General features: G+C 52.1%; 1 protein-coding gene and 1 long non-coding RNA gene across 10 annotated transcripts in view; one reads left to right on the top strand and one right to left on the bottom strand.

Annotated features, from left to right (window-relative positions):
* Positions 1-27,448, bottom strand: part of PTPRS (protein tyrosine phosphatase receptor type S) — a 136,676-nt gene that overhangs the window by 98,341 nt on the left and 10,887 nt on the right. The gene's annotated exons all lie outside the window — the stretch shown is intronic.
* Positions 4,850-8,508, top strand: LOC144337030 (uncharacterized). Its single transcript, XR_013409623.1, has 2 exons — positions 4,850-4,983; positions 6,271-8,508. It is a non-coding gene; the product is annotated as an uncharacterized LOC144337030 (long non-coding RNA).

Below are 27,448 nucleotides of genomic sequence, written 5' to 3' on the forward strand. Positions count from 1 at the left end.
TTTAATGGATCTGGCCACATCCTCTCTGCAAGATGCCTGTGGGTCTCTTGTTCAAGCGCATCCTCCTGCTCTGCACCCACCAGTCCCCAGGGAGGGTGATCATGGTCTCCCCCAAATCCTCCCCTCCTTGCTCATGACTCTGCCATGTCCCAATACCCCCCACTGATTGATTGATGGATGGATGAATGGAGTCTCACTCTGTTGCTCAGGCTGGAGTGTAGTGGGGCAATCTCGGCTCACTGCAACCTCTGCTTCCTAGGTTCAAGCGGTTCTCCCACTTCAACCTCCTGAGTAGCTGGGATTACAGGTACACACCACCACACCGACTAATTATTGTATCTTTAGTAGAGATGGGGTTTCACCATGTTGGACAGGCTGGTCTTGAACTCCTGACCTCAAGTGATCTGCCTTGACTTGGTCCCCCGAAATGCTAGGATTAGAGGTGTGAGCCACCACACTCGGCCCCCCATTTAATCATTCATATAGGTTGGGCATGGCCAGCCTTGGGAGGCCAAGGTGGGAGGATTGCTTGAGCCAGAACTTTAAGATCAATCTAGGCAACAAAGTGAGACCCCCGTCTCTAAAAAAAAATTAAAAATTAGCTGGGCATGGCGGTATGTGTCTGTACTGCCAACTACTTGGGAGGCTGAGGCAGGAGGATTGCTTGTGACCAGGAGTTTGAGGCTGCAGGTGAACTAAGATCCTGCCACTAAATACCAGCTTGGGCGACAGAGCGAGTCCCTGTTTAGAAACAATTTTCATGCCATTGCCTCCTGCCTTTTCCTTAAACCAATTTACTTTAGAAACTAATTTGACAGTATTGTGTATCTCTAAGGAAGACCCAGAAGATTCTGCCCTGCCTTGCAAGTCACCAGAAACATTGTTACAATGAAAATAGTACCCAGTTATCCCATAACCATTGGATACTGTTGCGAACACCAGCAGCCGGATGGGATTTTGTTACAAAGAAATTGGCAGGTGTTAGTGTTTGAGCTCACCCTGAATCTTCCTGGGCTTTCCTCCCTAACGTTAGGAACTGAAAGGGAGTCATTGCGGGTGTGTGCAGCTCTAGGCTGCCGGATGCCTCCTCCAGAGGCCACCCCCAAACAGCCCCATCCTAGGGGTGCGTTCCTGACTTCAAAAACCACAGCTCACCGGAGGCAGGAAGCCCAGGTTCTCTTCCTGAGGGAGCTGTGTGGACCTGAATAAGTCCTTGCCACTCTCTAAGACTCAGTTTCCCCATCTAAGCACCAGGGAAAATGGGCTCTTGGGTGCCTGGGGCTGATTTTTGTGGGTTCAAAGTCTGTAAAGATGAAGGAAACCGAGGCGCAAACCAGGGAGGTCCCAAAGGCAGGGCTCGGTGTAGCTCCTAATTCCTCTGGGTCCCCTGCACAAGGATGGGATTTGGTTTTGGTGACAGTTGAAACTCCAGCACCCACTGTGTGCTAGGGCTGTCTTGAATGCTGGGGACACAGTAGAGATCAAGGCAGATAACCTCTCAGGGTTTCTGTTCCGGGGAGACAGCGACAGATGGGGACAGCCATGGAAAGACAGGGGCAGAGGACACAGCACGTGCAAAGGCCCCGAGGTGAGGATGAACACACGAAGTTCTGGATAAAGAGGGGGGCTGGTGTGGAGAGAGGGCCGAGTGAGTGAGCAGGGGTGGGATTTGAGGAGTAACAGGAGTGCAGGTTGCAGTGGCTCACGCCTGTAATCCCAGCACTTTGGAAGACCAAGGCAGGTGGATCACTTGAGGTCAGTAGTTTGAGACCAGCCTGGTCAACATGGTGAAACCCCGTCTCTACTAAAAATACAAAAAATTAGTTGGGTGTGGTGGTGTGTGCCTGTAATCCCAGCTACTCAGGAGGCTGAGACAGGAGAATCGCTTGAACCGGGAAGACAGAGGTTAATAACAACAATAAAATAAACAGAAGTGCGGAGGCCATGGCCCTCCATGCCATGTCAGCATTTGAGGAATGAAAAACTGTTGGCCGGGCGCAGTGGCTCAAACCTGTAATCCCAGCACTTTGGGAGGCCGAGACGGGCGGATCACGAGGTCAGGAGATCGAGACCATCCTGGCTAACACGGTGAAACCCCGTCTCTACTAAAAAATACAAAAAAAAAAAAACGAGCCAGGCGTGGTGGCAGACGCCTGTAGTCCCAGCTACTGGGGAGTCTGAGGCAGGAGAATGGCGTAAACCCGGGAGGCGGAGCTTGCAGTGAGCTGAGATCCGGCCACTGCACTCCAGCCTGGGCGACAGAGGGAGACTCTGTCTCAAAAAAGAACAACTGTCACACCTCGTAATGATTCGTCTCTCAGCACCCCTCCAGCATGTATAAGGCACCTACTGTATACCAGGCTCTGGGCTGGGTACTAAGGACACAAGACGACTGTGGGAGGCAGACAGGGGGCCCTGGAAGTTAAAGGTCAGGTCTTGGCCAGGCGTGGTGGCTCACGCCTGTAATCCCAACACATTGGGAGGCCAAGGCAGGCAGATCACAAGGTCAGGAGTTTGAGACCAGCCTGGCCAACATGGTAAAACCCCCATCTCTACTAAAAATACAAAAAACAACAACAACAACAACGCGGTGGCTCACGCCTGTAATCCCAGCACTTTGGGAGGCTGAGGCGGGTGGATCACGAGGTCAGGAGATCGAGACCATCCTGGCTAACATGGTGAAACCCCGTCTCTACTAAAAATACAAAAAATTAGCTGGGCGTGGTGGCGGGCGCCTGTAGTCCCCGCTACTCGGGAGGCTGAGGCAGGAGAACGGCGTGAGTCTGGGAGGTGGAGCTTGCAGTGAGCTGAGGTGTCACCACTGCACTCCAGCCTGGGCGACACAGCAAGACTCCGTCTCAAAACAAAAACAAAAACAAAAATAGCTGGGCGTGGTGGTGTGTGCCTGTAGTCCCAGCTACTTGGCAGGCTGAGGCAGGAGAATCGCTTGAACCCAGGAGGCGGAGATTGCAGTGAGCCGAGACTGCACCAAGATTGCAGTGAGCCGAGACTGCGCCACTGCCTTCCAGCCTGCGCAACAGAGCAAGACTCCGTCTCGGAAACAAACAACAACAAAAAAGGTCAGGGCCATGGGCTGAGCGCGGTGGCTCACTCCTGTAATCCCAGCACTTTGAGTGGGAGGTCGAGGCAGGCGGATCACTTGAGGTTAGGAGTTCAAGACCAGCCTGGCCAACATGGTGAAACTCCATCTCTACTAAAAATACAAAAAAAATTAGCCAGACACGGTGGCAGGTGCCTGTAATCCCAGCTACTTGGGAAGCTGAGGCAGGAGGATTGCTTGAATCTGAGAGGTAGAGGTTGCAGTGAGCCGAGATCACATTATTGTACTCTAGCCTGAGTGAAAAGAAAGAAACTCTGTCTCAAAAAAACAAAATAAAAATACAAAAATTAGCCAGGTGTGGTGGTGCATGCCTGTAGTCCCAGCTACTCAGGAGGCTAAGGCAAGAGAATCACTTGAACCCGGGAGGTGGAGGTTGCAGTGAGCCGAGATCGCACCACGGCACTCCAGTCTGGGTGACAGGGAGACTCTGTCTCTATAAACAAAAAACAAAAAGAGATCAGGGCTGTAATGGGGGATGTCACAAGGCTTTCAGGAAGAGGTGAGGTCTAAGATGAGAAGGATGGCAGAAATCGCGCTGCGCTGGGACAGGGGTGTTGGGGAGCAGGAAGGGTGTCCCAGGTATAAGGAACAGCATAAGCCAAGGTCTGGAGGCAAGAGAGGTGCAGAAGAGGAAACCTCATTAGCCCTGAACAAAACAGAAAAGGAGAGGGTGGGGACCCTGGGCCAGGTCCTATCCCACATGAGAGGCAACTAAGGGACATGGGGGGCTGCTGGGGGGTGGGTGGCAGAACTTCCCACGGCCCCCCAGAGCTCAGGTGAGGGCATGGCCTCTCTAGGTGGCTCCCCAAGCTCTCAGGTACCAGGTAGGATAAGGTGGTCTCCCTGAACAGGTATTAGGATCTAGACCCAACCCCATCTCCCCAAGACATAAAAACCCCTATCAAGCACTTAGCAGGGGCCAAGCACTCAGAACTGAGCTGGGCATACAGAAGGTGCTCAGTGAACACACCAGCTATTATTCCGGGCTTGTCCCACCATCTAGGCACACTAAATCTCCTCAAAACTGCTATTATTTGCCGAGCATGGTGGCTCATGCCTGTGATTCCAGCATTTTGGGAGGCTGAGGAAGGAGAACCACTTGAGGCCAGGAGTTGAAGACCAACCTGGGCAACACAGCGAGACCCTATCTCTACAAAAAAAACACAAAAATTAGCCAGGCAGGGTGGGGCATGCCTGTGGTTGTAGCTACTCTGGAGGCTGAAGCAGGAGGATGACCTGAGCCTTGGAAGTCGAGGCTGCAGTGAGCTATGACAGCGCCACTGCACTCCAGCCTGGGTGACAGAGAGTGAGACCCTGTCTCAAAAAAAAAAAAAAAAAAAAAAAAATCCTTGTGCCTAGAAGCTGGACACGGTGGCTCATGCCTCTAATCCTGGCACTTTGGGAGGCTGAAGTGGTCGGACAGCTTGAGCCCAGGAGTTTGAAGCTGCAATGAGCAATGATCCTGCCACTGCACTCCAGCCTGGGTGAAAAAGTGAGATCCCACCTCTAATAAATAAATAAATAAATATATATATATTTTTTTAAAGGCAAATTCCTCATGCCTGGAACAGAGAGAACCAGCAACACAGTAGGCACAAATACTTGAGGAAAGGAGGAAGGGACAGTCCCTCTGATGCTCTCCTAGAAGCAACCTCTGCCATTCGCATCTATCTTTATGTCTTTTCCTCAGGTAGTTATTGACCAAAGGTAACTCTAGCATACGAGGTCTTTTTTTTTTTTTTTTCCTTTTTTTGAGATGGAGTCTCACTCTGTCACTCAGGCTGGAGTACAGCGGCGTGTTCTTGGCTCACTACAGCCTCCACCTTCCGGGTTCCACCAGTTCTCCTGCCTCAGCCTCCCGAGTAGCTGGGATTACAGGTGTGCACCACCACGCCTGGCTGATTTTTGTATTTTTAGTAGAGACGGGGTTTCACCATGTTGGTCAGGCTGGTTTCGCACTCCTGACCTCAAATGATCCGCCCACCTCGGCCTCCCGAAGTGCTGGGATTACAGGCATGAGCTACCACGCCTGGCCCAGGGTGATTTTTTTTTTTTTTTTGGTATGTGAAAATGATATCATTCTGTTTCATGGCGGTTCCTCACACGACTTGTAACTACTGAGCACACAGCCCAGGCCTCTTCTTGCCTGTGGTATGATCTTCCATGACAAGGCTGTGTCATATATCACCCAATTCCCTGTGGACACTTTGGTCGCCTCCATTTTTTCCCAACCTCACCCAATGCCACGGTGAATCTCCAGACCGATATCTCCCAGGTCCCCTTGGGGAAGGATTTTTGTCTCGCACTGGTGTCCAGAAAAGGGCAGCTGGGGTGGAAGGTCGGGTTACAGCTTGTTCTAAACAAGCAGGTTCCCCTCCTACACAGTCGGAAATGAGTAGGTCCTAACAGTCCCCAAGGAGACCATTGGCTATTATCTTCCGAAGTTAAGCTTATACATTCTCTTTAGGCCTGATAACACCACCTCTAGAAATCTACCTGGCAGATACTTTCCTGTGAAAAGACATGTGGAAAAAGTCCTCACAGCAAAAGATTTGAAGCAACCGAAACATCTATCAATAGGAGACTGGCTAAGTAAATAACAATACAAGGGCCGGGCGCGGTGGCTCAAGCCTGTAATCCCAGCACTTCGGGAGGCTGAGGCGGGAAGATCATCTGAGGTCAAGAGTTCGAGACCAGCCTGGTCAACATGGCGAAACTCTGTCTCTACTAAAAATACAAAAAAGCCGGGCGCGGTGGCTCAAGCCTGTAATCCCAGCACTTTGGGAGGCCGAGACGGGTGGATCACAACGTCAGGAGATCGAGACCATCCTGCCTAACACGGTGAAACCCCGTCTCTACTAAAAAATGCAAAAAACTAGCCGGGCGAGGTGGTGGGCGCCTGTAGTCCCAGCTACTCGGGAAGCTGAGGCAGGAGAATGGCTTGAACCCAGGAGGCAGAGCTTGCAGTGAGCTGAGATCCGGCCACTGCACTCCAGCCTGGGCGACAGAGCAAGACTCCGTCTCAAAAAAAAAAAAAAAAAAAAAAATACAAAAAAATTAGCCAGGTGCGGTGGCCGGCACCTGTAATCCCAGCTACTCGGGATGCTGAGGCAGGAGAATTGCTTGAACCCAGGAGGCGGAGGCTATAGTGAGCTGAGATCATGCCATTGCACTGTAGCCTGGGCAATAAAAGCGAAATTCCATCTCAAAAATATACATAAATAAATGAATGAATAAATAAAAATAACAGTACAAGGGGTCAATAAATGATCAGAGATTAGTATCTTTTAGTGTTATGAGATCAGTATCACAGCTGTGAAAAGGAATGAGAATACCAGATGTGCAATTACAAAATTACTTTTGAGATACTACATTTTTAAGTCGGGGGGAAAAAAAAACAAGGTACAGAACAGCATGTAAAAGATGCTGCCATTTGGTTAAACAAAGGAATATAAATCCAGCCGCCTACTAAATGTTCACAGAAGATTTCTAGATAAACTGCGCTCTTCAAAACGGTAGCCACAAGCCGTATGTGGCTGTTTAAATTTACATGGAATAAAATGGAATAAAATTTAAAATTCAGTTCCTCGGTTGCACTGGACACATTTCAAACACTCAATAGCCACATTCGGCTCAGGGCGACTATACCATGGTGCGTAGACGGAGCCCATTTTTATCATCGCCACATTGGGGGCCAAATCCGGCCCACCGTTTGTTTTTATAAATAAAGCTTTATTGGCACATAGCCACGCCCACCAGTTTATGTATTTATCTATGGCTGCTTTCACGCTCCAATGGTGGAGTCGAGTAGTAGACAGAGATTGTCCAGCCGGCAAAGCTGGAAAGATTTACAAGGTGGCCCTTTATGGAAAAACTACTGACCCCTGTTCTGGGAAGAGACTGCTACTGGGGAAGGAGACAGGGGAGGGGGTCCGGGAGCGGCAGGTAGAGACTCTCCACCATGCATTTTTCTCTGCATTCTCAATTGTATCCCATGTGTATGCATTATCTGGCCAGAACAATACATTAAAAATAAAAGACATGGTGTCACAGAGATGCCGATTTCATCTCTTGCCAGCCGTGCCTGGAGGGCCTGGTTCCCCTCGACACTGCCACCCTGGATAACACCACACTTCAAACAGTTTTGCTACATGGATGGGCGAGAAATTATATCTTGTTTTAATTTGCATCTCCTGGGCAGGAGATGGGAACTCTTTAACTATGGATAAATGCCCGTCTAATCATCCATCGTCCCCCCAGACTCCTTAAGGGCAAGGATTCTATCTGCATAAGTCACTATAGTGTCCCCAGCCCCAGCATGGGGCCAAGCAAACAGCTGAAGCCCAGGACATCCACATGGAAGAGAGGGAATCAGGCCCAGGGCAGCAGCCACAGTGCAAGGCCTGGGCTAGTTGTGGCTGGTGGTGAGCATCGAGTGCCAAGCCAAGCTTCACCGACGCAGTCTCAGGGACAGACTCCATGGGGCAGAGGTGGCTGCCAGCCCCTCGGGGAACCTGCAGACTCAGGTTCAGCAGTGGAGGAAGGGAGCAGGGTGGGCAGGGACCTGGCAGCCTTGGGGGATAGGGGAACCGTGGGCTCCAGGCGGGGGGAGAGATTATATATTCATCAGAATCTTAAACAAAAGCCCCGCAGCCGCCTGTCAGCCGGGCTATGGCTTTTATGGTAATCAGCAATGAATTACCCACAATGCCTGGCCAAGCGCAAGTGGTTTTTGGCCCGGATCCTAAACTAATTTTTGTATGTTCGTGTGTATATAATTTTGCTTGCTCCCTCCCGTTCCTCTCCCTTCATTAGCAGGAGCACGGGTGGGGTACGGGGTTGGGGGGAGGCAAAAGGAACCCTGGGTATAAAAGTGGAGGATGCTCACCAAGACCCCCCTGGCCCTCCAGCCTGCCTGGCACTAGGCCCTGGGCTCAGAGTGTGCTGAGGTGGGAGGTGAGTGCCAAGTGGGAACTAAGGGGAGCCTGGAAACCACCAAAAACTGGAGCTGGCAGCTCCGGGGGTGGAGAGAAAAGAAGGGAGGGGGGTTTGGCTGGCTCTGGTGGTGAGCAGAGTGTGCAGGCCCCTTAGTGGGGTTGAGCCTGTGCCACATGCTGTGTGACCTTGGGCAAGTGCCTTAACCTCTCTGGGCTTGAGCCCCCTGATCTGCAAATTAGACCTTCCCCTCCTGTCCTAACCTCTAGCCCCATCCAACCCCAAGTGAGTAGCCCACAGCCCCTCCCAGGGCCCTGTCTACGCAGGCCACTCTCTAAGTGCTCGACGCATATTAACTCATTTTGTTGTGTCAGTTATTTTTCTCAGATGGGGAAACTGTGGCTGAGGATACGCTGTACCTTGCCCAGGGCCACTGGCTTGCTTGCAGCACCTGAAAACCCCCCCCCTCCATGGGCTAAGTCAGGAGTTGCCAACTCCATGTCTCCAGGGAGAGCCAGCCCACCGCCTCCGGGGAACCTCAGCAGGTGTCCTGCTAATGGGGGCGTTTCCATGCCTGCCTCTCTCACCATCTTCGCCACCTCAGCTCATCTTCTCCGTCTTTACGACGTTCAGGACAGAGGCCTGGGAGTCGTTCTTGACTCATCTCAACCCTACCCTGCAGCCAACCACTTGGGAGAATCCAGCCAACCCTTCTGCAAAATCCTTCTAGAATACAACCCCTCCTCCGCCCTCGCCTGGTCCAGCCCCATCCTCCCTGGCCTGGATCTGTGCTGTCCCCTCTGCCCTGGTCCCCCAGTATCTGCACTCATCGCCCCCAGTCTGTCCTTTCTGCAACAGCCAGGGGTCACCTGTGAGCACCTGGGTCAGGGCTGGTTCCTCCTCTGCCCATAGCCCTCCATGGCTCCTACCTCCCTCAGAGTAAACGCCCAAGCCCTCCTGGTGCCCCACAAGGTCCTGCACAACCTGCTCTGTCCTCTCCCTGCCCTCCACTCCTCCCCTTCTTCCCCCTGCTCCAGCCACACGGGCCTCTTTGCTGTTCCTCCAACACGCCAGGTGCGGTCCTGCCTCACGGCCTTTGCACGGGCTGTGCCCTCTGCCTGGAACACCCTCCCGTCAGATATCAGCAAACATCATTCTCTTTTTCCTGCAGGTCTTACTGAAATGTCACCTCTAATGGGAGGCCGGTCTTGATACTGTAGCTAAAAGAGCCCCTCCCTGCCACCAACCAATTCCTCTGGCTTTTTTCTTTTCTTTTTTTGAGATGGAGTCTTTATCACCCAGGCTGGAGTACAGTGGCGTGATCTTGGCTCACTACAACCTCCGCCTCCTGGGAACCTCGGCAGGTTCAAGCGATTCTCCTGCCTCAGCCTACCGAGTAGCTGGGATTACAGGCGCCCACCACCGCCCTACCCAGCTAATTTTTGTATTTTTAGTAGAGACAGGGTTTCACCATGTTGGCCAGGCTGGTCTCAAAACTCCTCACCTCAAGTGATCCACCCGCCTTGGTCTCCCAAAGTGCTGGGATTACAGGCATGAGCCACTGCGCGTGGCCAACTTTATTTTTCTTAAAGGCATGGCATACAGTAGATCCTTAACACATACTTAATCTATTTGCTTTATGGCTTTTGTTTTTGTTTTTGTTTTTTGAGGCAGAGTCTCCACTCTGTCACCCAGGCTGGAGTGCAGTGATGCAATCTCAGCTCACTGCAGCCTTGAACTCCTGGGCTCAAGTGATCCTCCCACCTCAGCCTCCTGACTAGCTGGGACTATAGGCTTGTACCACCACACCCAGCTAATTTTTGTATTTTTATTTATTATTATTATTTTGAGACCAAGTCTTGCTCTGTTGCCAGGCTGGAGTGCAGTGGCACGATCTCACTGCAACCTCTGCCTCCCGGGTTCAAGAGATTCCCCTGCCTCAGCCTCCTGAGTAGCTGGGACTACAGGCGCACACCACCATGCCAGGCTAATTTTTTGTATTTTAGTAGAGATGGGGTTTCACCGTGTTGGCCAGGATGGTCTTGATCTCCTGACCTCGTGATCTGCCTGCCTCAGCCTCCCAAAGTGCTGGGATTACAGGTGTGAGCCACCGCGCCCGGCCTTTTGTATTTTTAGTAGAGATGACATTTCGCCATGTTGGCCAGGCTGGTCTTGAACTCCTGACTTCAGGTGATCCGCCCGTCTTGGCCTCCCAAAATGCTGGGATTATAGGCTGAGCCACTGCGCCCGGCCCCTATTTGTTTATTGTCCTTCTGATGCATTCCACAAGAGAAGGGTTTTTCCCTCTGTCTTCTCCATCACTCTGTTCCCAACACCTGACCCTGCAAGGATCAGGGCCTGGTATACAGGAGGTGCTCAATAAGTATCCAGTGATGGAGCTCTAGGCCCCTAGCAGGGTCCTGGGCCCAGAAAGGACACAATGGTTGTTTTCTGAACACACAGAAGCTTTCCTTAGGGTCTGAAGGAAAATTTTAGACCTTTCACCATGTTGGCCAGGCTGGTCTCGAACCCCTGACCTCAGATGATCCGCCTGACTCAGCCTCCCAAAGTGCTGGGATGACAGGCATGAGCCACCGCGCCCAGTCCTGGCCTGGGATTTAGTGACAACACTCGCTGATAGCCTCCGCCCGATCCCTGGTATATACGGTGGACGCCTAATAAATGCCCTGGAGATGCTCAAGGGCAAAGTGAGCAGAGATGGGGCGTGCCCAGGAGGAGATGGTGGGACTCAGAGAGCGGTCCATTGCACAGGAATAGGTTGGACAATGCTCACTGGGGAATCCATGCAGTCAGCACACACGCGAAGGAAATCGGGTGTTGAGGAGCGAGGAGGCTGGCTCGTCGGAGAACAATTCGCTGCCATTCTCATTTCCTCCTGTGACAGAGATGGGCAGGCCTGGCCGGGGCCCACGGCTGGCACTGAGCCAGAGTCGGCGGGGACCTCCCTACCTGTCTGTGTGATGTGTTTATCAAGAGAACAGGAAATGTCATGACCATCGGGGGCAGGCGGCAGGAGGGGCTGGGGTGGGCGCTTCTTAGATGAGTGGGGAGGGCCTGGCCCAAGGTCAAGGCAGCCCCTGGAGAGCCTTTTCTCCTTCCTGCCTCAGCGGAACCAACCCATCGTTCAATCCATGCTTACGGAGAAACCCTATGACGTGGTTCTAAGACCACAGGTTTGTTGGGCATACAGTAACTCACACCTGTAATCCCAGCATTTTGGGAGCCTGAGGCAGGTGGATTGCTTGAGCCCAGCAATTCAAGACCAGCCTGGGCAACACAGCGAGACTCTCTCTCTCTCTCCACAAAAAAATAAAAATAAATAAAATTTTAAAAAAACCATTAAAAAATTAGCCAGGCAGGCATGGTGGCGTGTGTGTGTAGTCCCAGCTACTCAGTGGGCTAAGGTGGAGGGATCGCTTGAGCCCAGGAGGTCGAGGCTGCAGTGATCACACAGCCACTGCATTCCAGCCTGGGCAACAGCGCAAGACCCTGTCTCAATCAATCAATCAAGACCACAGGTTCAGCGTTGAGTTCAGTGCCAGTCTCTGCTCCTTGAACACTGTGTGACCTTAAGCATGTCACTTCCCTTCCACAAACCTCGGTAAGATAGGGTCATGACCTCTGACCTGGGTCAACCTTCTGAGTCATGCTAAGCAGCATGAACTTTGGATTCAAAGCAATCCAGGGTCTGCATGGTGATTTGGCCTCCTCTTAGCTGTGCAGCCTCAGGTACAAATGGCTCAATCTCTCTGGATCTGCTTTTCTCGTTTGAGCCCCCGGATCCAGCTATGCCTGAAGGTGGTCCATTCTAACATCAGCCTTTTTGGTTCAAGAGCCGATCAACTCCCCGGCTTTTCACTAATGTCGGTTTGATGTGGGTTTCTCCACCTTTCTTATTTATTTAAAAACTTTTTCTTTTTTTTTGAAACAGCATTTCACTATGTTGCCCAGGCTGGTCTCAAACTCTGGGGCTCATGCGATCCTCCTGCCTTGGCCTCCAAAAGTGCCTGAGATTACAGGCATGAATCACCACACCCAGCTGTTTCTCCGCCTTTCAAGCCCACTGTGTGCCTGAGGACAGAGCCTTGTTAGTAGCTGGGGCAGGGAGCTGAAGATTCGAGCCATCACAGGTTATCCCTGCTCAACGGGCGATTAGTTCAGGGGCTTCAGATGAACCTCAAAACTCTGAGCCTTGGGTCATTCAGAATGCAGTTGCTGGAGAGCAACACCCACATGGCGTCATTCAGATTTGGGACTGAGGACAGGGCCCACCAACTGAGTATCTACCATGATGCATTTAGTGAGCACCTACTATATGCTAGGCCCAGTGCAGGCCACAAATGCTTCACAAAGACCTTGTGTGGGAAGCTTTTGCCCATGCTGTTCCATCTGCCTACAACACTCTTCCCTCCCCTCACTGTCCAGTTAACTCCTACTCTACCTTCACTTCTTAGATCAGCCGCCACTGCCACCTCCTCCAGGAAGCCTTCCCTGACTTCCCCTCCCATCATTCACGCCCAGAGCCTCCCATTCTCTATTCCCCTCCCCTATCAATCTCCAGCAATTCCCATATTTTATTGGAAAGGAAAAAATAAAAAACACTGTCACTTAAACTGGTCTGAATTTTCTTGTCATGAAGAATTCTTACTTGAAAGGGCTTTTTTTTTTTTTTTTTTTTTTTTGAGACAGAGTCTCACTCTATCACCCAGGCTGGAATGCAGTGGCACAATCATGGCTCACCACAGCCTTGACCTCCTGGCCTCAAGCAATTCTTTTGCCTCAGCCTCCTGAACAGCTGCGGCTACAGGTGTACACCATCATACCTGGCTAATTTTTAAAATTTTTTGCAGAGATGGGGTCTTGCTATGTTGCCCCGCCTGATCTGAAACTCCAGGCCCCAAGTGATCCTCCCACCTCAGCCTCCTGAGTAGCTGGGACAATAGGCATATCATCACAACTGGCTAATTTTTTGCACAGATGGGGTCTTGCTATGTTGTCCTGCCTGATCTGGAACTCCTGGCCCCAAGCAATCCTCCCATCTCAGCCTTCTGAGGAGCTCGGAACACCTGGCTAATTTTTTTTAACTTTTTGCAGAGATGGGGTCTTGCTATGTTGCCCTGCCTGATCTGGAACTCCTGGCCCCAAGCGATGCTCCCACCTCAGCCTCCTGAGTAGCTGGGACCACAGGGGTATGGCATCACACCTGGCTAATTTTTTCAAATTTTTGCATAGATTGGGGTGGGAGGTCCTATCTTGTCCTGCCTGGTATGGAACTCCCGGCCTTAAGTGATCCTCCCACCTCAGCCTCCTCAGTAGCTGGGACTACAGGCACACGCCATCACACCTGGCTAATTTTTTAAATTTTGTGCAGAGACAGGGTCTTGAATACTACCGCACCTGATCTGGAACTCCCGACCCCAAGCAATCCTCCAGCCTCAGCCTCCCAAAGTGCTGGGATTACAGAGTAGCCACTGTGAGAAAGGGCTTTTTAAATACTCTTTTGGACACAGGTTTTGAGCACTTTTCTTTCCTGAACTACATACAAAAATGGAAAATGTAAGTAAAATAAATGGTTCATGTTTCCTGAAAAGTCCTGTGTCCCGAGTCCAGCTCTCCTGAATGCTTCTTGCCCCAGATTTGCTGATTGGGTTTTTTTTTCTTTTCTTTTCTCTTTTGAGACAGTGTCTTGCTCTGTCGCCCAGGCTGGAGTACAGTGGTGTGATCTTGGCTCACTGCAACCACTCTGCCTCCCAGCTTCAAGCAATTCTCCTGCCTCAGCCCCCCAAGTAACCGGGACCACAGACTCACGTCACCATGCCCAGCTAATTTTTGTATTTTTAGTAGAGAAGAGGTTTCACCATGTTGGCCAGGCAGGTCTGGAATTCATGACCTCAAGTGATCCACCCGCCTTGGCCTCCCAAAGTGCTGGGATTACAGGCATGAGCCACCGCACCTGGCTGTGATTTGGGGTTCTGCACACATAGCACTCTTGCTTGCACTCCCACGCACCGAGGACCTGGCATCTCCCATGGGCGGCTGCCCCACTGCCCCGGGGTTTTCTTCCCAGCCATGCTGAGACATCTTTTCTGAGGGATCCACGAAGGATAGCGACTATGGCTGGGGCTCCTGCTCACCTTCCCACAGCCCAAACACCAGGGTCTGTCAACTCTCACTTTGAGGGCTGGAGTGGCCATGGCGGGACATTAGGAAGAACCACTCTACCCAAAACAATGCCTCATACAGGGCAGGCACTGAGAAAACATTACCTAGGTAGACAAAAAAACAGCTCAGCCTGGCTGGGCGCAGGGGCTCACGCCTATAATCCCAGCACTTTGGGAGGCAGAGGTGGGTGGATCACTTGAGGTCGAGTTCGAGACTAGCCTGGCCAACATGGAGAAACCCTGTCTCCAGCAAAAATACAAAAATTAGCCGGGCGTGGTGGCGGGTGCCTGTAATCCCAGCTACTCAGGAGGCTGAGGCAGGAGAATCACTTGAACCCGGGTGGTGGAGCTTGCAGTGAGTCGAGGTTGCACCACCGCACTCCAGCCTGGAAGACAGAGCAAGACTCCGTCTCAAAAGCAAAATCATAAAACACTGCCCAGGAAATGAGCAATCAGAGAGGTTGGGGAATGGCCACAAAATCACACAGCTAGGGAAGAGGTGAGAGCAGGATTTGAATCCAGGACTAACAGAATCCTAGATTTTCCACTGGTCCAGGTGACTACCGACAGCACAAATTTTCCCAAAACAGGACAGGGCAGGGCAGGGCCCGAGCAAACATCTCAAATGAGAGAACCCAAACTCACAAAGATCTTTAAATTAAGAGGGCGGGGTGTGTGGTCCACCTATAAATTAGGAAGGGCCCAGGTGCGATGGTTCATGCCTGTAATCCCAGCACTTTGGGAGGCTGAGGCAGGTGGATCACTGGAGCTCAGGAGTTCAAGATCAACCTGGCCAACAGGGTGAAACCCCATCTCTATTAAAAATACGAAAATTAGCCAAGCATGGTGGCGCATGCCTATAGTCCCAGGTACTCGGGAGGCTGAGGCAGGAGAAAAGCTTGAACCCAGGAGGTGGGGGCAGCAGTGAGCAAGACTGTGCCACTGCACTCCAGCCTGGGCAACAGAGTAAGACTCTGTCTCAAAAAAAAAAAAAAAAAAAAGGGAAGGAATGATGGAATGACCATGAAATGCTAAGAGATGGAATGAGGACAGGACAGAACAGGCTGCACCCCAGCCAGGCCCAACAGCAAGGCAGTCTGGCCATGCTGTGTGACCCTGGGCAGGTGACTCGACCTCTCTGGGCCTCAGTTTCCTCATCTATAAAATGGGTATAAAGGTCTCTTCCCTCCCTCTCATGGCTGCTGTGAAGACTGAATCGAAAAGCACACAGAACTATTCACACCACCTGAGAAGCAGCTGATAGACTGCAGATATTATTATTTAGGTGGTGGTGGTTATTATTTTTTTTATATTTTTAAAGACAGGGTCTTGCTCTGTCACCCAGACTGGAATACAATGGTGACATCATAGTTCACTGCAGCCTCAAACTCCTGGGCTCAGGTATTCCTCCTGTCTCAACCTCCCAGAGTTCTGGGATTACAGGCGTGAGCCACTGGGCCCAGCTGATGTTATTTTTTAAAAAGTTTTTCCTGGCCTAGCTTGTCAGGGTGTCTAGCGCCGGATCCCCTTTGACATTGCTAAGTGAGAGGCCCACACTGCAATCTCTTGATCTGTTTGTATTCTCCATTTAACAGACAGTGAGTCCCTGGAGGGCAAGGGCCTGGCCCGCCCTCCCCTCTGTATTTGTTGCTGAAATTCTGAGTTCTGGAAACTTCTAATGGAAGGATGGCAGAGAAAGCATCAGCTCAGCCTAGCCACTAACCTCAGACATGGAAGGAAAAAAAAGGAGGAACATTCTACCTTCAAAAGCTATCCCAAGGCTGGACGCAGTGGCTTATACCTGGGATCCCAGCACTTTGGGAAACCGAGGCGGGCAGATCACCTGAGGTCAGGAGCTCAAGATCAGCCTGACCAATGTGACAAAACCCCATTGCTACTAAAAATTAAAAAATTAGCCACGTGTGGTGGTGTGTGCCTGTAGTCCCAGCTACTTGGGAGGCAGAGATGGAAGGATCACTTGAGCCCGGGAGGTGGAGGTCGCAGTGAGCCAAGATTTCACCACTGTAGTCCAGCCTGGATGATAGAGCTAGACCTTGTCTTTAAAAAAAAAAAAAAAAAAAAAAAAAGCTATCCCAAATCCAGTTGCTGCTTCTACCCACCACCCACCACTGCCTCCACCTGGTCCATCCCTGGCATCGCCCATGAGTATCTGAGTCAGGTCCTTTCCCAACTCTGCCCACAACCCTCCAAAGCTCCCACCTCTCTTGGGCTCAAAGCCCAGGTTGTTCTCCCTGCAGCCCACAAGGCCTGCATGACCTATCCCATCCTTTCCCTCCCCTCGCCTCCTCTCCCCTCCCCATCACTCACTGGGCTCCAGCCACACAGGCCTCCTCTCTGTTCCTCCAACACGCCAGGCACGGTCCTGCCCCAGGACCTTTGCACATGCTGTGCCCTCTGCCTGGAATGCTCTTCCCCCACATATCTACTTGGTTCCTCCTCACCTCCATCAGGGCTTTGCTCAAACATCACCTCCTCAATGAAGCCATCCCTACAACCCCATTAAAAATGACAACCCTCATGCTTCCCTTCCGAGTCCCCTTTATTCCTTTACTGCTTTCTCTGGTCACCCCTGACGTGCTGTATATCGTATTTTGCCTACCATCTCTCTCCCTGATCCACAAAGCCATCCCCTTTATTCCTGCAGGGTCCCGGCACAGAGCCCGGTGGACAGGAGGCGTCCGAGAAATCCCCCCAGATGATGGAAAGCACAAACTCGGAGGCAGTGGCTGCAGCCAAAGCAGCCGCTGAGACCCCCAGGGCTGATGGCGGAAGCCTCCACGCCTACTCCAGCTGGGGCCTTCCTGTCCCTGTTGGCAAGCCAGGCCCCTGCCCTCTGCCATCCGGCGGCTCAACACCTGCTGTGACACAGCAGGAAGCAGGGGCGGCAGCCAGTGCCCGTGGCCTTGGCTGGACAGGTCCCTCCGGCAGGTTTAATCCCTGCCCCAGTGGGAAAGGGGGATACACGGACCTTGAAGGCAAACACACAGGCTGACTCAAGCACCATCCACTTGGCTTATCTGGCTCCCAGGAAGGGGCCGGTGTGTGGACAGCCTGACAGACGTCTAGCAAACAAACTGATTTTTTGTTTGTTTGTTTTTTGAGACAGAGTCTCACTCTGTCACCCAGACTGGAGTGCAGTGGCGGAATCTCGGCTCACTGCAAACTCTGCCTCCCAGGTTCAAACGATTCTCCTGCCTCAGCCCCCCAAGCATTTGGGATTACAGGTGCACGCCACCATGCTCAGCTCGTTTTTGTATTTTTTTTTGTAGAGACGGTGTTTTGCCATGTTGGTCAGGCTGGTCTTGAACTCCTGACCTCAGGTGATCTGCCCACTTCGGCCTCCCAAAGTGCTGGGATTATAGGCATGAGCCGCCGTGTCCGGCCTGGATTTCTTTTTTTTTTTTTTTTTTTTTTGAGACGGAGTCTTGCTCTGTCGCCCAGGCTGGAGTGCAGTGGCTGGATCTCAGCTCACTGCAAGCTCTGCCTCCGGGTTTACGCCATTCTCCTGCCTCAGCCTCCCGAGTAGCTGGGGCTACAGGCGCCTGCCACCACACCCGGATAGTTTTTTTGCATTTTTAGTAGAGACGGGGTTTCACTGTGTTAGCCAGGATGGTCTCGATCTCCTGACCTCGTGATCCGCCCGTCTCGGACTCCCAAAGTGCTGGGATTACAGGTTTGAGCCACTGCGCCCGGCCAGGCCTGGATTTCTTTACAATCACCACACCACCCTCATGCTGAGCCCAGCCCTGATTTGACGGCTTCACCCTATGAACTCACTAGATCCTCCCAAAGAACCTGGGCAGTCAGGTTCTCATTATCCTCATTTTCCAGATGAGGAAACTGAGGCCCAAAGAGGTAGAGTCATTGCTACTAAAGGACAGAGCCATCTGGCCTTAGAATCTGGTTTTTGGCCACTAATCGACACAGTCTCAATGAATGAGAAAAATAAAACAAGGGCCCAGTGCTGTGGCTCACGCCTGTCATCCCAACACTGTGGGAGGCTGAGGCAGGAGGACCACTTGAGCCCAGGAGTTTGAGACCAGCCTGGGCAACATAACAAGACCTTGTCTCTACAAAAAAAAAATTAGCCAGGCATGGTGGTGTGCACCTATAGTCCCAGCTGCTCAGGGGGCTGAGGCAGGAGGGTCACCTGAGCCTGGGAAGTCAACGCTGTTGTGAGCTATGATCACGCCACTGCACTCTAGCCTGGGCAACAGAGCAAGACCCTGTCTCAACAAAGAAAAATAAAAAGAATAAATCAAGGTAACAGGAAAATGTGAGTCACATCTCCGGACCATTCCGACCTGGGGAAAAGGGCAGCTATGCTTCATCGCCCTGACTTCTCCCGATGCAGTGACACAGGCCCATTTTAGGGATGAGGAAAACTGAGTCCCTCAAGGGGGAAGTGATTTCCTGAACCGCCTAGAAGTGGCAGGCTCAGAGCTAATGCTAAATTCACTAAACCCTTACCTCAGATCGATAACAGGGTCATTTCATAGGGGCCTCAGTGCTGTAAGGAGTTTGGCTTGTGCCTCGTGAGTACCTACTGTGTGCCAGGCCCAGAGTGGAAAAGCCTCAGATGTCCCATTTCCACACAGGTAAACCGACACTGAGAAGTTCAGCTATTTCCCCAAGCCCTGAGATGTTACCATTTTACAAACAGGTAAACCGAGGCTCAAAGAAATAGAACCATTTATCCAAGCTCCAAAATCGTCTCTATTTCCAGATGGGTAAACCGAGGCTGGGAACTTCAGCTATTTCCCCAAGCCCTGAGATGTCATTTTACAAACAGGTAAAACAAGGCTCGGAGAAATAGAACCATTTATCCAAGCCCCAAAATCGTCTCTATTTCCAGATGGGTAAACCAAGGCTGGGAACTTCAGCTATTTCCCCAAGCCCTGTCATTTTACAAACAGGTAAACTGAGGCTCAGAGAAATAGAACCATTTAAGCCCCAAAACTGTCTCCATTTCCACATGGGTAAACTGAGGCTGAGTTCAGCTATTTGCCCAAACCCGGAGATGTCCCCATTTCACAAGTAAACTGAGGCTCAGAGAAATTTAACCATTTATCCAAACCCCGAAATTGTCCCCATTTCCATTTGGGTAAACTGAGGCTCAGAGAGGTTTCAACAGTTGCCAGAGGTCACAAGGCCGGCAAGAGGCAGCACTGAGCCTCAAATCTGAGACTTCCTGACCTGACAGGGAACTGCGGGCCCCACGGTCCCTGCCTGAGCTGGCGTGCGCCTTTAACGGAAGCCCTGCCCAGCTCTGCACAGCAGACACCCTCGCGGCCGTGCCTTGCTAGAGTATCCACAGTGACACACAGCCCTGTTGGTGGCTGGGCTTTTTCAGGCTTAAAAGGGAGGTAAAATCACCTAACACCAGCTATATTTTTAAAAACCCCACAGCACTCAGGAGGCTGGCCCGTCAGCGCAGCACCACGTCCGTGGGCAGGCAGAGGCCCCGGAACTCGAGGACGTGGCTATTTTAAAGGGGCTATTTCTGGAGGCTGAGGTGAGAATGCGGGGGTGGGAGGAAGAAGCAGCCGCGGGGACCGACTCGGGCCCGCCCCGGCTGGCCAACTCCCGGTAGGGGGTGGTTAAGAGGGAGAACGTGGAAGCCACCTGCTCCCTGGAAGCACTGCCACCAACCCGCAGAAAGACCTCAGGCGGCCGGGCGCAGCGGCTCACGCCTGTAATCGCAGCACTTCAGGAGGCCGAGGCGGGCAGATCACCTGAGGTCGGGAGTTCGAGACCAGCCTGACCAACATGGTAAAACCCTGTGTCTACTAAAAATACAAAACTAGCCAGGCATGGTGGCGGGCGCCTATAATCCCAGCTACTCGAGAGGCTGAGGCAGGAGAATGGCTTGAACCCGGGAGGCGGAGGTTGCGGTGGGCCGAGATCGCATCATTGCACTCCAGCCTGGGCAACGAGACAGAGACTCCGTCTCAAAAGAAAAAGAAGGAACTAATGCATTTCAGAGCCTCACTTCTTCCCCTGGGAAGGAAGAGCTGTTTAGGCAAAATGTATGCCTGGAGCCCTACTGTGTGCAGACACTGCTACGGACATGGTAGAGGAGGAGACAATGAGTATGAAGCATTCAAGTCTGGGCGCGGTGGCTCACGCCTCTAATCCCAGCACTTTGGGAGGCCGAGGCGGGCAGATCATTTGAGGTCAGGAGTTTGAGACCGGCCTGATCAACATGGCAAAACCCCATTTCTACTAAAAATACAAAAAACATAGCTGGGCGTGGTGGCACATGCCTCTAATCCCAGCTACTCAGGAGGCTGAGGCAGGAGAATTGCTCCAACCTGGGAGGCGGAGGTTGCAGTGAACCAAGATCGCACCACTGCACTCCAGCCTGGGTGACAGAGTGAAACTCCATCTCAAAAAACAAACGAACAACAACAACAAAAAGCATTCGACAGAGAGATGGTGGCGAGGGCTTTGAGTCAAAGAGAGCAGAAGAGGGGAAGATAGGCAACTGGGTGGCAGGGCAGGCTGCAAGTTTAAACAGGGTGATCGGGGAGGCCTTGTTTAAAAGTGACCTGAGACGTAAAGGAAGTCAGGGAGGGAGCTGTGTCCATATTACGGGAAAAGCATTCCAGGCAGTGGGCACAGACTGTGCAAAGGCCCTAGGGCGGGACCATGTCTGGCGTATTGGAGAAACAGCGAAGAGGCCCGTATGGCTGGAGCAGAGTGAGGACGGGGAGAGAGGGAGGAGGGAACGGCAGGGAAGGGACGGAGCAGCTTGTGCAATGCCTGGTGGGCTACAGGGAGGACTTGGGGTTTCCCCCCAAGAGGTGAGAGCCATAGAGGACTAAAGGCAGAGGAGGGATGGGACCTGACTTAAGAACTGAAAGATGTCATTGTGGGAGGACAGACTGTGGGGATGAGGGCTGGAGTCAGACCAGAGCAGAGGTGACCACGCTGGTCGAGGTGATGATGGGAGCTGGACCAGGTGGTGGAAGCAGAGGTTAGAACAAAAATGGAAAAATGAAGGCTGCGTGCAGTGGCTCAAGCCTGTAATCCCAGCACTTTGGGAGGCCGAGGCGGTGGATCGCTTAAGCTCAGAAGCTCAAGACCAGCCTGGCCAACATGGTGAAACCCCATCTCTACAAAATACAAAATTTTAAAAATATATACAAAAATTAGCCAGCGTGGTGGCATGTGCCTGTAATCCCAGCTACTTGGGAGGCTGAGGCAGGAGAATCACTTGAACCCGGGAGACAGAGGCTGTAGTGAGCCAGGACGGTGCCACTGCACTCACTCCACCCTGTGTGACAGAGCGAGACCCTGCCAAAAAAAAAAAAGAGAGAGAGAGAAACAGAGACAAAGAAAGAAGAGAGAAAGAGAGAGACAGAAGGGAGGGAGGGAGGGAGGGAGGGAGGGAGGGAGGGAAGGAAGGAAGGAAGGAAGGAAGGAAGGAAGGAAGGAAGGAAGGAAGGAAGGAAGGAAAAGAAAGAGAAAGAAAAGAAAGAGGCCGGGCGCAGTGGCTCACGCCTGTAATCCCAGCACTTTGGGAGGCCAAGGCGGACGGATCACAAGGTCAGGAGATCGAGACCATCCTGGCTAACACGGTGAAACCCCGTCTCTACTAAAAATACAAAAAATTAGCCCAGTGCGGTGGCGGGCGCCTATAGTCCCAGCTACTCGGGAGGCTGAGGCAGGAGAATGGCGGGAACCCGGGAGGCGGAGCTTGCAGTGAGCCAAGATCTGGCCACTGCACTCCAGCCTGGGCGACAGAGCGAGACTCTGTCTCAAAAAAAAAAAAAAAAAAAAGAAAAGAAAGTAAGAAAAAGAAAGAAAGAGGAAAGCAAGCCGGCCTGTGTACAGTACTCAGCATGCGGTCCAGCACACAGGAAGTGCTCAGTATACATCAGCTTGTATTATTTTTAGGGTCTTGGGCTCTGGACTCTGAACCTGAAACCCGCTTCCCCTAGCAGGAACGTGGGCAGACCCAGGAGGAGACAGGGACCCCTGTGCCTGGAAGGCTTCTGGGTATGGAAGGGGACACAGTTTTCACCTATTGGCCTGTCCCAGGCTGGAGGCAGCCCAGGGCCAGATCTAATGGTTGTAACGGAGGAGGAGAGCAGAAGGAGGTGATGACCCATGGGGAAAAGGGAGGAGGCCCCCAGGCATGTCAGGATGGGGCCCTGCCACAAAGCGTGGCGTCAACCCAATCCTAGCTCAACTCTATTTGCTGTGTGACCTTGCACAAGTCACATCCCCTCTCTGAGCCTCGGTTTCCTTATCTGTGAAAGTGGGGCAGTGGCTGTAGGCTTCTCACAGGGCTGTGCAGATTCAACAGGACCAGGAGGCACTCAGCTAGAGCTGGGAGCCGTGTCAGCACCCGCCACACTTAGTCGTTCACCATCATCCTCATCCTCACACTGGAAAACTTTGAGTCTGGGGTCTCTAGAGCACAGGGGCAAAAAAAGCCACATCCCCAGGAGAGCCACATCGCCAGGAGGTATCCCGAGGTTCATGTCCTGCCACTGTTTGGGTCCAGTTGGATTGCAAATGCCAGAAAAAGCACAAGCAAGGAGTGATTTCTATTTTCACCTAAGGGGAGCTGCCAGGTTGGCCATTCAGGGCTATTTTGCCCTCCCCAGCAATCACTGGGGCCCAGGCCCCTTCCATCTCTTTGATCCGCCATTCTTATCCATGACCCCTGCCTCATAGTCCAATATGGCTGCCTGAGCACCTGCCATCATCTCCATATTCCAGCTGACAGGTAGAGAAGAGCATGTGCCACTTCTCTTGAAAGGCATTTCCAGAAAATCCTGCTTATTTACGCCACGGGTCAGCATTGAATCATATGGTACAGACAGCTGCAAGGTACACCAAGAAATGTTTTCTTTTGCCCAGGTGGCCGTGTGCCCAGATACAAATTGTGAAGTTCAACTGCTACGGAGTGGGGGATATGATGGGATATTAGGAGATCCTGCTGCAGTATCTCATGTGGGCCATGGGGCCAGGTCTTAGGTCTCAAACCTGTACATCTGAGACATTTTAACCTGGAAAGAGAAGAGAGACATCATTGGGGCCAGCCCCCTGCCTCCACACCCTGACGGTTTCACTCATCCCAACATCCACTCCCAAAAGACTCCAAGGTAAGAAGCAGTGGCCACGATTCAAGGACAGACTCTGCCCAAGGCGTCCCCAAGGACAGGCCCCCACCGGCAATCTGTGCTCCTCAAGCACCAGGGCCGAACCACCAGGCACCCCCATTCAGCCTCCTTCCTGTCTGCCGAGGACACCGGCCAATTCATCTCCTTCTCCTCAGTAAACAACTGTCAGGGAAAATAAATAGTTTTTAATAGGCTCATTAATTGAATTCAGGGAGAAATCACCTTCTCCCCAGGCCATGGGGAAGCGATGCTCAGTCCAAGAAATTCAGGCTGAAGGCAGAAGGGGCTCAGCCTCCCAGAAAGTCCAGGAGATGCCCCAAACAGTTCTAGCCACATTCAATAACACTAGGACGGGCCTGATGGCTCACATCTATAATCCCAGCACTTTGGGAGGCTGGGGCAGGCGGATCACTTGAGGTCAGAAGTTCGAAACCAGCCTGGCCAACAGGGTGAAACCCTGTCACTACTAAAAATACAAAAATTAGCCGGACATGGTGACGCATGCCTGTAATTCCAGCTACTCAGGAGGGTGAGGCAGGAGAACGGCTTGAACCCGGGAGGTGGAGGCTGCAGTAAGCCGAGATTGGGCCACTGCACTCCAGCCTGGATGATACAGTGAGACTCCATCTCAAGAAAACAAAACAAAATACTGACTCAACCAGCAAGGGGGTCATTCTGTGCTGGGCTTAAGGCTAAAAGCCTCAGGTGGGTGCTAGGATGTCTTAAAACACCTCAGCGGTGCTCAGGCCACAGCTTTCAGCCTGGAACAGACAGAGACAAAAGCAGCAAGAATTTAAGGCCCTTGTTTTGCTCTTATCGAATTTATTTTTAAGGCTGTGCCTTCGAGGACACACCAGGTTTCCGTTCACAAGAGCAAGACGAAGTTTTCTCTTTTACGTCTTAAAAGAGAATGGGTTTAAACAAAACGTATCAAGTACTGGCTGGGCATGGCGGCTCATGCCTGTAATCCCAGCGCTTTGTGAGGCTGAGGCAGGAGGATTGCCTGAGCCCAGGAGCTTGGGGTTGCAGTGAGCTATGATCGCGCCACTGTACTCCAGCCTGGGTGACAGAGTGAGATGCTGTTAAAAGAAAGAAAAGAAATGAAGAAAAGAAAGGAAGAGAAGAGAAAGAGAAAAAGAAGAAGAAGGAAGAGAAAAGAAGGAAGATGGGAGGGAGGGAAGAAGTAAAGAAAGAACAAAAGAGAAAGAAAAGGAAGGGAGGGAGGGAGAAAAGAAGGAAAGAAAGAACGAGAGAGAAAGAAAAAAAGAAAAGAAGGAAGGAAAGAAGTAAGGAAGGAAGGAAGGAAGCTAGCTAGCTAGTCCTTAGGTGATGGGGTGGCAAAGTACCGGATACAGAGTCTAAAGACCCTGCAGAGTGACCTCGGCACAGACCTAGAGAGTCAGAACTGACCCCTTCATACCTGCTGAGGGTTCTGTCCACACTGAGGTGACTTGGTTTCCCCACTGAGGCTGAGGTGGTCCAAGGGTAGCCCCGCCCGCACTCCCAGCTCAGCTCCTACCAGCGTGGCAGCCTGCCCTGCAACTCGGTCTGCCCAGGGCTGGCTGCAGGTACCCGCCAATCTGCTCTCCGCACTGCAGTGGGCACGCTTCAAGCGCAACTCAATGCCCCTGGACACAGTCACTCCCCAGCACCCCCAAGCCCCATATGCAGGTCCCCTGATCTTGCTTCCAGAGGGCACTGCTCATCATGCTGTATTTTATATCTTAGCCAGTTTGGGGCTTACTCCGAGCGTGCTTAGCATAGATCCTTCCAATACCAAGAGCCCTCTACCCAAGAGACAGCCTCACCCCCATTTTGCAGACGAGAAACTGAGGCGCTGGAGGGTAAAACCACTGCCCCAGGGTCACACTGAACAAGCAGCTCAGGCAAGACTCAAACTTGGACTCTTCGAACGCTAAACCCGAATCCCCAAAGAAAGCCTGGCCCGTTCTTGGTGAACTCCTCAATAACTTCTCCACCTGTCTGGCCAGATACACAGGCTGCCCAACCACCACCACGGCTGGCTCAGTTCTTTTTGTTTTTAGAGACGGGGGTCTTGCTCTGTTACCCAGAGTGCACTGGGGCATGATCATAGCTCACTGCAGCCTCAAACTCCTTGGCTCAAGTCATCCTCCCACCTCAGCCTCCTGAGCGGCTGCGATTATAGGTGCACACCACCACACCCGGCTAATTTTTTTACTTTTTATAGAGATGGGGTCTTTCTATGTTACCCAGGTTGGACTCGATCTCCTGGCCTCAAGCAATCCTCCCATCTCAGCCTCCCAAAGTGTTGGGATTACAGCCATGAGTCACCATGCCCAGGCACTGGTTGACTCTTAAAATCATCTGGCCCAACCACTGCACACTTTTTGGGGGTCCCCAGCCCCTCTGGGCATCTCACCTTCTCACGGAAATCTCACGGACTGTTGTAGAGTTCCCTGACCTCCTGACACTGGTCCTCAGACCCCTGGCTTGAGGCCAGTTCCTCAGAGACACCACCCTCAAAGCCATTCCTTACCACTTCTTTTGTTTTTGTTTTTGAGACAGAGTCTCACTCTATTGCCCAGGCTGAAGTGCAATGGCACAATCTTGGCTCACTGCAACCTCTGCCTCCCGGATTCAAGCGATTCTCCTGCCTCAACCTCCTGAGTAGCTGGGATTGCTGGCACGCACCACCACAGCCGGCTGTATTTTCAGTAGAGACTGGGTTTCACCATGTTGGCCAGGCTGGTCTCGAACTCCTGACCTCAGGTGATCCACCTGCCTCGACCTCCCAAAGTGTTGGGATTACAGGCATGAACCACCACGCCTGGCCCTTACCACTTCTTGCCAGACACTTTGGATATTCATCAGCTCAGAGAGGGTGAGCAAGTAGCTGACAGCACACAGCACTTCTGCTGGGAACCCAGTCTCCTGGCCTCCCTACCCAAAAGGCAGAGTGAGCTGAGCTATAATCCTGGCTCTTGCTGTGAGCTGTTGAGGCGGGGCTTTCCCCGTCGTCACCTGCCTGATCAAGGTCATTAGACACGGCAACGCTGGTACATGCAGGTCAGGCGGCAGCTCCCAGGAGCCAGACGGGCTGATCCGGGGGCAGGTGAGGTGTTGTGGAGCTTAGGTTCTAAAGAGGTTGCAGACAGAGTGAAATCGTGAGGGAAACACAACGGGGTGCTGGAGGCAATGGTGGGGTAGGGTTGGCCTGGCCAGAAACAGAGCTCCTGGCAGAGTAAGGACAAACGCCTGGAGGTGGGAACAGGAGGAGGATGGGTGTACATGGAGTGGAACAGACAAAGGGCAGGGGAAGAGGAGAGATGAGGCCAGCGGGCCACAGACAGGAGTCTGAGGGTGCCATTCAGAGAGGGAAAGTGAATTCCTCAAAGCCACACAGCTTGTAAGCGGCAAAAACATATCCCGGCCGATAACATCTTTGCTCCCAACCACTGTGGGAAGTGGCCCCTGGCTACATCGTGGCTAATAACTGTGCTATAGAATTGCAGGCCCCCCGTGCAAAATGAAACCGTGGGGTTTTCCTTGTTTAAAAATTATTATTATTATTATTATTATTATTATTATTATTATTATTATTATTTTGAGACGGAGTCTCACTGTGTTGTCCAGGTTGGAATGCAGTGGAGCAATCCTGGCTCACTGCAAGCTCTGCCTCCCAGGTTGACGCCATTCTCCTGCCTCAGCCTCCCAAGTAGCTGGGACTACAGGCGCCCACCACCACGCCCAGCTAACTTTTTGTATTTTGTTTAATAGAGACGGGGTTTCACCATGTTAGCCAGGATGGTCTCGATCTCCTGACCTCGTGATCCACCCGCCTCGGCCTCCCAAAGTGCTGGGATTACAGACATGAGCCACCGTGCCGGGCCAGTTTAAAAATTATTAGGAATTTCCAGGCCGGGCGTGGTGGCTCACGCCTGGAATCCCAGCACTTTGAGAGGCCGAGGCATGTGAATCACCTGAGCTCAGGAGTTTGAGACCAGCCTGGCCAACATGCTGAAACCCTGTCTCTACTAAAAATACAAAAACTAGCCACTGGGCATGGTGGC

This window comes from Macaca mulatta, chromosome 19 (assembly GCF_049350105.2).
Source record: "Macaca mulatta isolate MMU2019108-1 chromosome 19, T2T-MMU8v2.0, whole genome shotgun sequence".
In the NCBI taxonomy this organism is placed as follows: Eukaryota; Metazoa; Chordata; class Mammalia; order Primates; family Cercopithecidae; genus Macaca; species Macaca mulatta.